Consider the following 11,302-nt stretch of genomic DNA (forward strand, 5'->3'; position numbering starts at 1 on the left):
CATATAAACATATCTCGCAGTCACATCATACCCATCAGATAGCCATATAGTTGCAAATTCCACTAATAGGGGCATTACCGGACATATAAATCCAAAAATACGTGCTCACACAATCAACATCTCTGTGCTCAAGCTACAGCCAAATCCCGGACTCAAGTCCTCTAGACTGGCCCATTATCAACATACACAAATCACATCTCGCACCTCATCCAGGGAATCACAAGCCGTCGATGCACAACTGATACCAAGCACTCATGTGCGCATACGAATGCGTGGAAGGAATTCAAAGGATTACGCTTCAAGCTAAATCGATGTCGCACAGTAAGGAAATAAAGATAGGAAGTATATCATAAATATCTTGTAGCCTCTTTAATATAGGTATGGACGTCATCATACCGGTCCGCAAAACTCTACTAGACACTTGCTCATGACTTGTAGAACCTATGAACCTAGTGCTCTGATACCAATATGTCACAACCCAAAATCCACTAGTCATGATGGCACCTAACCCAACCTGCTAGGTAAATAATATCTATCCAGTTTCAACGATATTTTACAGAAAAATTAATCAAATAAATTATCTAAATCTTATACATTTCTTAGGACTGGTAGTACAAATCATGAGCTTTTAAGAATAGAGTTTACAAAACTGATATGAAGTAAATATATCTTCTGTTTGAAAAGTACATAAATAGAGTTTTATAAATCTAAGGCTACCATGAACAGGAGGCAGCTGAGTCCAGATTGCAGGTGCACCTTCAATGCTAGCTCCCGCCATGCACAGTAACATCGGCATCCGAAATCTGCACGCAATGTACAAGAAGTGTCGTATGAGTACAACCGACCCCATGTACTCAATAAGTAACAAACCTAACCTTAGGTTGAAAGTAGTGACGAGCTGGGACATAGGTCGGGTCCAACACCAATAACTCACAGCAATTCATAACAATGTAACGTAAGTAAATAAAGAATAAGATGCTTAGCCTTTTCATAATTTTTCGAAAAACAGTTCCACTTTTCAAGTATATCAGTGAAAACCTAAATCCTTTACCGAAAACTTAAAAAAATATGAGATAGTTTGAAAATTATAATTTTTCCCAAAAAGCCTTTCCACAATAAATAAGATGTTTTATTTCTTCTTTCCAGATAACAAGTGCGAAACACCTTACTATGCCCACGTATCAATATGTATGAAAAGTCATGAATAACGTGATACCGTACAACATGAGAAAAATGCATCTATATGCATGTATGTCTTGTGTGCATGTCAATGCCATGTATCTCAGAGATGAACCATGTACTCACACGCTCAGAGTACTCAACCTCACTGTCTCGCATTATCTCTTACCGTACTCAATACTCATTACACTCAGTCACTCAGCACTATATAATACTTGTTGCGGTGTACAACCCGATCCACACACATATACATAGTCGACTGCGCTTACTGGGAGTGTGCAGATTTCGGAGGGGCTCCTTCAGCCCAAGCCCTATAATCCGCACAGACAACTCACGTGTTGCACGGACAATTTCAGTCAAGATATGTTTTTGAATCACTCCATTTGACCTTATAATGAAAGAGATATGTTGGTTTCAATATTTGAAAATAGTGCAGATTTTAAATACGAAGTCAGTGACAATTTTGTTATTAATCTGAAAAAATATGGCAACCCAATTCTTAGTAAAATAAGCATAAAATCCTCATATGATGTCCAAATTCGACGATTCTTTTTGCTATGCTCCGAAATTATGATATAGATCTAATGATTCAATCAAAACAGAAATTGGAGCTCATTTACTTAATTTGGTACCATTTATGCTTGAAGAAACGACGTCAAAACATAAGAAAAACAAGCGCAACACACAAACCTATCCGAAACTCACCCTAGCCCCTCGGGACACCGTACAATAAACCAACAAGTCCCATAATATAATACGGACCTACTCTAGGCCTCAAATCATGTATAACAACATTGAAACAACGAACTGCATCTCAAATCAAATTTAATGAACTTTCAACTTCCAAAAACTCGTGCCGAAACATATTAAATCAACTTGGAATAAACTCAAATTTTGCACACAAGTCCTAATACATCATACGGAGCTACCCGTGCCCCCAAACTACTAAGCAAAGTGCAAATGCTCAAAATGGCCGGTCGGGTTGTTACATGATTGATGAACCCCGGTTCCTTCCTTCGTACATTACAACCGAGATGACGAATAAGACAAAACATCCTATTAGTCGCATCGTTCTGACTTCGAACATGTGTCAATCATCGACCGGTTGCCTTCAAATGTGAAACATCACGTATTAATCACATTTTACCCCATAAAAGTTCGACTTTTTGTACTTCTTTCACTTTCCGACCTAGCTTTTAATTTTGAATTTTCTAGCGGCTTTCAACTTTTTCAAACCTTCATATCTTCATCTCTAATCTTCATATTTGTTCTTAAATTTCTAATCCAGATCCTCATCCCACCTTTAAACTTTCATACTCTTTTCTTCAAACCTTCATACTTTTGCTTCAAATCTTCATAATCTTCATACTTTTCCTAGATCACAATGGCTAAAACTTCCAAATCAGTTCCTTAGTAGGCTACCCGTTCATCTTCCCACCCAGCCATAGATGCTGAGGTAGCTACTCCCAAGGTGGCCTCAGAGCCCCCCATAAAAAGCTTTATACTCGAGGGTTGTTCAATCGGAGATGACTTCAAGGATGAGAAGGCCTCCACCAAACAAGACCAAGGTGAAGGATCATGGATATAAATATGCTCTGTTATCGAAGATACCCATCCCATAGTCCGAGATGACAGTAAATGGGAAGGAAAGGACGTGGTAGTCCCCGAGCCTAAGGACGATATTACTACCCACGTGGAGGGTATTTAAGTGTTTGCACTTACACCTTCACGCTGGGCCTGGTAGACCCAGTAGTCCTGGCCTTTTGTAAGAGGTACGAGGTGTGCCTCGAGCAAATCCACCCGTCTCTTTGGAGGATCTTGATCCTCCTGCGCCATTTTGTGAACAACACCGAATCTTTTCGGTTCACCCTTGACCTCCTACTCCGTCAGTACAGTCTCCGAATTTTCCGAAGGGGACTAATCAAACTTGTTCGCTAAGCTAGCAAGACTCCATTTTCAAGCTTCAACGAGGATCAAGACTGAGGTCGGAAGGAGCATTTTGTTCATGTATAAATTGAAGATATGATCCCTCCCGAGTTCCTGCCATTCCTCGAGAAGTGGAATACATATAGTAAGTGTAGTCTTTCCTTAAGTGTCATTCCTTTAATTCTCCTCTCATCGCCAGTATTTATGGTCATGCAATAGTTGCCCAGGTTCCCAATGTGATCCCCTGGCTTAGGAGTGGATTGAAGGAATCTGCAAGAAGATATCATACTACGAGCGCACGTGGCACAAGCTTTCAAAAGGCATATAAGAGGCTCGTTCTCATGGTAAGTCTCTCCCTTGAATAGTTATTACTACGCCCCTAACTTACATAATGTTGATTTCTTTTCCTTTCCCTCGCAGGTTTGCATAAGACGATCGAACTTAGGCCGCTGGATGGGGAAGAGGATGTGTCCTTACTCGTCGATCCCTCCATTTTGGGATAGCCCGGGGATGCCGCGGAGGAGAAGAAGAGGAAAAAAAAGGTCCTCGAGCTCCCTAGATCCCGAGGCAAAGGAGAGGGCGGCTACCTGGCCCCGTAAGCCCAAGAAGAATACTAAGTCCAAGGTACCAGCCTCTTACTTCCTTCACCGGATCAGGGATGAGCCCGTAGAAGATGGCTTCTTCATTGCCCATGGATCGACCCCATACAGGGAGAAGGTGACGATCGAAGGAAGGGGTCACGAGGCCGATCCTCCCAATTCGAGAGGCCGAAGTGGAGATGGAATTTGTGACCTCCCAAGGAACCGTTCCTACAATAAAGGAGGCGACTGGTGTGATCGATATCATGAGATGTTTTCCTATACTCAGTTCATGCTTGAAGTGGCCCAATCAGTAAGGAAAAGCCAAGCAAAGGAGTTCAGGGTGCAGATGACCCTCTCTACTCCTTCTTCGATAATATGGACATGTCCACGTTAGAAGTTTTTTTGGGCTGGGCAACCTAGAGATCCCAAAGAAGAACGTGCCCTAGGGAGTTGGCGGGTCGAGTTCGAGCCCAAAACTAGTGAAGCAATTTCACACATCGAGTGTGGACCACGATCGTAAGAGAATATTCATTATTTCGGTCTCGGAGGATGCTCGGGTTCTATCCACTCCAGTGGGCTTAGCCATCTACCTCCGATGCCTGGTCACCGAGGAGAACCAGGCAAAGACATAGGTGGGCTTGTCAAATATTATCAACGAAGCGCAGCAGGTGCCGAACCGGGTAAGACATCAACACTTTTACACTCCCTTGTGAATTCCACTAAAGCTTTGATGTCTCTTACTGTTTTTCTTGTTTTACAGGCCTCGGTACTTCAACATGAGAGCTACCTCTGATGCCTGGTGACCGAGGAGAACCAAGCAAAGATATACGATGTGGGCTTGTCAAATATTTTCAACGAAGCGCAGCAAGCGCCGAACCGGGTAAGATATAAACACTTTTACACTCCCTTGTGAATTCCACTTAAGTTTTGATGTCTCTTACTATTTTTTGTTATTTTACAGGCCTCAGTACTTCAACATGAGAGTTTCTTCCAGAACCACTTAAAAATCAGCCAACTCGAGTTTGAGCTCAAAGAGCAGGTCTGGAAGAAAGACATGTACAAGATTTTTATTAAGCAACAGGACGGAGCATCAAAAACCTCCAGACCGAACTGGATAAGGCTCAAAAGTAAGCTGCGACCCTGACGAGGGAACATGCCGACCTGGTTGAAAAGGAAATGTCTTTGAAGCTAAAAATGAGGAGCTAGTCGTGGTGACTAACAACACAAACTCGTAGGTCCAACAGAAGATCGAGGACAAGGCCATGACTGAAGGGTGGAAAGTTAGAATATACCTGTTGGCTTCGGAGAAGTAAACCACGAAGGCAGGGCTGACATCGGTTGAGAATAACTCCGGGTGGCGAAGGAAAGAGCTGATAAATAGTCTCAGCTGAATGATGATCTTTGAGCACAGCTGAGCTCGACTGTCGTAAAGCGAGATGCCCTCGGTAGAGAATATGAGGCAATGAATTCCAAATTGGACACAACCTCCGCCGATGTAGAAGAAATAATGGACCAATACAAGGGCGATGTGGAGGCAGCCGAGACCCGCATAAAGACAAAAGGCTAAATATGTAAAGTGGTTGTCCCAAAGGCTAAATATGTGAAGTGGTTGTCCTGGTCGGCTCCGTGTTCCTTGACATCAAGACCACGGGCACCGGGATTACCTCATCGACTATAAACATTTCCTTTGCTGCCGGCTGCTCTCCGTAGATCGTCTTGATTCCTCCCGATGTAGGGAACTTTAGTGTGTGGTGTAAGGTTGAAGGTACAAACCTCATGTTTTGGACCCATGACCTTCCGAATAGGGCGTTGTGCCTCATGTCCCCTTCGATCACGTAGAATTTTGTCTCTTAGATCATCCCAACGGTGTTTATTGGTAGGGTTATCTCCCCTTTAGTAGTTTTGCATGCCATGTTAAATCTGTTCAACACCCGGATCGCCGACACTATTTGGTCATATGACCCCAACTGCTTTACGACCCTCGATCTGATGATATTGGTCGAGATACCTGGATAAATCAATACACTTTTGACTCAAGATTTATTATTAAGTACAGATATTACCAGTTCATCATTATGAGGTTGTACGATGCCCTCGGCATCCTCGTCGCTGAACGAAATGGTTCCCTCCGAGATGTAATCTCAGGTGCGCTTTTCCCTCATGATAGATACTTTAGTGCGCTTTACATTGGCCCTTGGGGATATCGACAGCTCCAATGATCATGTTGATGACGTGTTGAGGTTCTTCTTGTTCGGTCTGTTTGTTAGAGTCCCTGTTCCTGAAGTGGTTTTTTGCTTGATCTCTCAGAAATCTCGGAGATGCCCATTGTTAAACAACCGAACAACTTCTTTTCTCAATTGCCGACAATCCTCGATCTGTGGCCATGAATTCCATGATACTTACACATCAGGTTAGGATCTCTCTGGGTAGGGTAGGACTGTAATGGTCGAGGCCACTTGGTTTTCTTTATGTGCCCAATGGCTGATACGATGCTGGTAGCATCATCGTTGAAGTTATACTCTGATAATCTTAGTGCTTCCCTTCCCCCAGTGGCCTGTCGAAACCATTTTTTCTCATCAGACCTCGGCTGGTGGGCCTTCAATCGCTTCTCTTTTTGTTCCTTGTAGGGTTACGTCCGGACCCATTTCCCCTTCGATCTGTACTGTAGGGTTGATACCGATCTTGGATCGATCTCGATTCATGGTCGATGACTCTATTAGACCTGTCGTTAGCTTTGATGTGATAACAGACCCAGAAGGAGCTCCGAGTTGGTCGTCCTCGACTCTGATTTTTGACTGGTACCTATTGTGGATATCGGCCCAAGTTACCTCGGGGTACTCTACCAAATTTTGTTTTAGCTTCTGCGAAGCCAAGGAGCTTCGAGGGGTAAGTCCTTGAGTAGATACCTGAACGACCCAATTATGCACAACCGGAGGCATGTCCATCCATTCTATTTGAAACTTTGACACGGGCTTCCTGAGCATCTCGTTAACTCTTTGCTTAACCTTGAAAATGTCCAATTTTATGGTCTCAACCTTGATGCCCCGGAATGAGCCTTCACAAAAGCATCTGCAAGCATAGAGAATGAGTCGATGGAATTTGGAGTTAAGTTGTGGTACCATATCATTGTTCCTTTGATAGAGTTTTCTCGAATTTCTTTAGTAGCACCGACTCAATTTCATCGTCTTCAAAGTCACTGCCTTTGATGGAGCATGCATAGGAGGTCACATGCTTATTTGGATCTGTGGTTCCGTTATATTTTGGAATATCGGGCATACAAAACCTCTTCGGGACTGGATTTGGTGCCGCGTTCAGAGAGAAAGGCATTTGGACAACTTTCTTGGAATTCAGTCCTTTCAATATCGGGGGTGCTCCCGGGATTTGATCGACCCTGGAATTATATGTATCCACCTTCTTGTCGTTGGCCTCAATTTTCTTTTCACCTGATTCCACCAGCTTAGTTAATGCTTCTAGCATTTTTATTACTTTGGGTCTGACCCCGAACTCAGCTTCACCCGGTCTTTCGGTGATCTTCTCATTTCTTAAGGTGTTTTCCCGAGATAGTTCGAGCTCGACTCTACTGAGGGCAAAACTTTGATTTTGTGGCTGCGCTATCGCCGCCTGTTGAGCTTGCAACATTTCGAACATTAACCGTATGCTCACCACATTTCCTTCGCCTTCGGGTGCTTCTTGAGCCGTTGGTCGGGCTCCTCCACGAGCATTGTTCTCGGGATCAGTTGGCAGGTTGACATCGATGGCCACTTGTGAGTTAGCATCGACTGGACCAGCAACTGGGACTCCGTTGGGATCAGCTGGAGGCACCTCATTTCTAGGCACCAGATTGTTGTTTTCACCATGATGGCCAGACTCAGCCTCAACGTTCAAGTGAGTAGACTGAGAATTGACATTTTTAAGCTGACCTAAAATTGAGACCTTAACGAACAAGCGTAAAATAGAGTGTGTTATGGAGATTTGTATTAAACCACCACTTTTATCCTTGGACTCACGGTGGGCGCCAAACTGTTTACCCTTAAAATGAGTAACAATTGAATCTATACGCAGTTTTAAAGATATGCTGATTGATCCAACACAAATAATCAAGAATGTTAGATAAACGAGTTAAATATAGAATGAATAATCGAACCAATTGTGATGTTACGGCCGAATTCGGATTTAAGTTGAACAGAAGCTTTACCCTTGATCGGATCCTTAACTCGAGTCAACCATGTATGAAGAACAACAATAAAATATGAACTTTGCAATAGCTAGAGAGTAGAAAATAAACTTGTATTTCTTGGTTTGCGTGTTATAATATGTCGTATTGAAGTAAAAGCTTCCCCTTTATATAGCAGGAGAGTTTCACCCCTAGTACAATTCTAAAAAAGGTAAAAAATCCTCATTTCTCGAGTGACTGATCCGCTACCGACATCGGGCGAGATCTACATCGTGATATCCGGTTGGGTGCGGATATCACGACCTCTGTTAGTCGTGTGCAACCATTAGTCATGCTTCCCAAGGTTTGGGAGCTCGTTCTGGATTCGGGGAGTGTTGTCTTAACATGCCCGATGGCGAGTACCCCGTTCGAGCCTTGATACAAAGAGTTCCCAGCTTTGATTTCGATATCATAATTTCATACTCTTACTTCGTTTGATTCACCGGAAAATCGGGGTGTGCGCTAACCCCGATTTCACCGATATACAAGTTTTAAATTAAAGTTGATTTTGAAGCATTTCCAAATGACACGTCCGTTACTGTTGTTCGTCTGATTTTCAACTAGAATCAAGGTTCGTTGCACTTGGAACTTATTAAATTAACCCTCGAGCTCTTTAAAATTAAAGGACTTCTGTTGAATTTTAGTTTTACAAGTAATAATAAGAGAAGTTGCTTTGATATTTTTAAGGAAGTGTGGAACTATAATAAAACTAGTGAAATTCGAATATGCAGGTAGAGTGATGAAAATTTGGGAAGGATAGTTAGATTCTCTGCATATAGGCACTTCAGTTCGCACTGTTCGATTCACCTGTTTTAATTTAGAAGATGATTTCTATGATAACTTCCACAGTCCAATACCCCCAACAATTCAAGTCTTTAAAAAAAATAATTAAAAAAAAAAACTTTTGACGGTGACACTGGAGGTAAACAAAACGTATTTTCCTTTAGAGGAGAAAAGGAATATTAAAACAAGAATATGAGAGCATCTGGAGTCCCTCCTAATGATGAGATTATATTTAGGTAGGTGAAGTAACCAAAAATAAGCTTAATAAAAGGCAAATATGAGATAGTTTTGTCCATCAATAAAATTAGATTGATGAGAAGAAATTATCTATTTTATATCGATCTGCCGAAATTATCTTATTTTATTGATCAATACACCACACTCTTGGGTTTGTATGATTTTATTACATCGGAGGTTTAAGAAGTCTAAGTAAAAAGAAGGAACTGTTAGGTATTTAAGTTCAAAGGAATTTTTAGAAATCACTATTGTTATGTGGTTATTAATTTTCTATAATTATTATATGTATAATTACTTTCCTATAGCTATTATTCAGTTGTTACGGTAGTGTATTCGCTATATTCGCGCTTGAATACAGTAGCAAAAGTCGCCTAAAAACAGGGGGTTACAGCTGTACGCGACTATATTGATATGTATTCGGCCCATGTATTCATGAATACAGTAACGACAATCACCTTAAAAATAGGTCTATCCAGCTGTCTAATAACGGAAATAGGATCAACTAGTGTGATACACTACTCCTAATATAACTCAACAAAATCAATTTTAACATGCCTCATTATCAACCCAATTAATTAGAATAATTTTTCAGTTGTATTTAACTTTTGTATTAGTGTGTTTCAATATTTAATTTTTACTGTTGCATTCATTAGATTTAATGTTTGTATTTACTGTATTCGCTATTTTAAATTCAACATATTCAAATGTATTTGTATTAACAGTATTTTAATTATTCCTAATACATGTTATTACTGCTACATTCAGTATATTTCACTGTTTGTATTCACTGTATTTTAAAATTAAATGCATTCACTGTTTATATTCTATTCTATTTCAATATTTGTATTCAGTGTATTTCAATGTTTATATCTTGTATTCAGTTGTATTAGAAAAAAAAGAAACCTTCGAAACACATAAATACTGGCAAAAAATATATATTTATACAAAAATATAATGTGTTTAAGTGAATTTTTACAGAATAAAATGTATTTGTATCATTGTAAGTGACTAAATAACATAGAAGAGAAGAAAGTTAGCCGGAGATGTCGTTTCCGGCCAAGAAGAGAAGAAAGTTCGTCGAATCCGTACAACAAATCTCTGATACGAGTTCATCACATTGCTAATTTCCGTTCGAAAAATTCACTCTTTTCTGTTTCCTGACTGCCTTCTACTATATTCTAATGTCTCGTCGACCATCAATACTTGGGCATGTATCTTGAGTTGCTCAAAGAGAGAGAGATTCTAATGTCTCGTCGGCCATTAATACTAAGGCGTGTATCTTGAGTTGCTCGAAGAGAGAGAGAGAAAGAAAGAAAAATTCTAAGAGATAATCGTGTGTTAATTGAAAGAAAGAGAGATAAAAAACATAAATAGCGTATTTCATGCATCAATGATAGCATATATCATAAATACCTATTTTGCTAAAAAAATATAAAAAGTAACTATAAAAAATAATATTTTAAAATAATTTTGATTTATGATAAATTCCTTTATTTTCCGAGATAAATTTTCCTTAAGTTAAGGCCGTGCATGTCTCCAAACATTAATTGGAACTTTTGCTAATAGTTTCGTGATTCGACAAGCGGAGGAAGAGGTTTCCTTGTATGGCACGTCGTTTTGGGGGGCTATTTAAGCTCTATAAATACTTGGCCTTTTCCCACCTACAATTACTTCTTCCTAATTAATTTCCTTTCATTTTTCCTTAATTTCCTTCTTATTCCATTACATCTATTCTCCTCTCCATTCTTAGGATTTTCTCATTTCTTGGTACATTCATTTCTTTCTCTTTCTCTTTCTCTCTTTCCATCTGTTACGGAAGCCAAATGTATATAGTGTGAATAAGTCACAACTACTATACCAAAAATTATGACAGCCACCAAATAATAAATAAGACAATAAAGCAACAACAAAGGGAACACCAGAATTTACGAGGTTCGGCTAATTTTGCCTACTCCTCGGACACAACCAATATTTTATTCCACTCCAAAAATACAAGTGAAATAATACTAAAGAGAGAAGATACAAATGCCTTAAACAGATGAGAAGGCAAATGAGAGGTGTGTCTAAATCCTAAACATTAGGCCTTCTTTTATAGGGGGAAAATCCCCCCAAAATTCAAGAGCCCACCGATGTGGGACAAATTTGCCAAACTTCAACAAATCTCCACCTTGGCAAAATTCCACATCTTCAATTTTCTCTCAATAACAAATTTTGATTGTGTCTTCATCTTTAATCTTCAGTTTTCAACAATGTTGATCAAATCCAAACAATGTTGAAACTTGACCGCAGTCACCACCTTTGTCAGCATATCAGCAGGATTCTCTGTAGTATGAATTTTCTTCACCGTGACTCCACCTTCTTCTATGATTTCTCGTACGAAATG

The sequence above is a fragment of the Nicotiana tabacum genome, chromosome 8 (genome assembly GCF_000715075.1).
Source record: "Nicotiana tabacum cultivar K326 chromosome 8, ASM71507v2, whole genome shotgun sequence".
NCBI lineage: Eukaryota > Viridiplantae > Streptophyta > Magnoliopsida > Solanales > Solanaceae > Nicotiana > Nicotiana tabacum.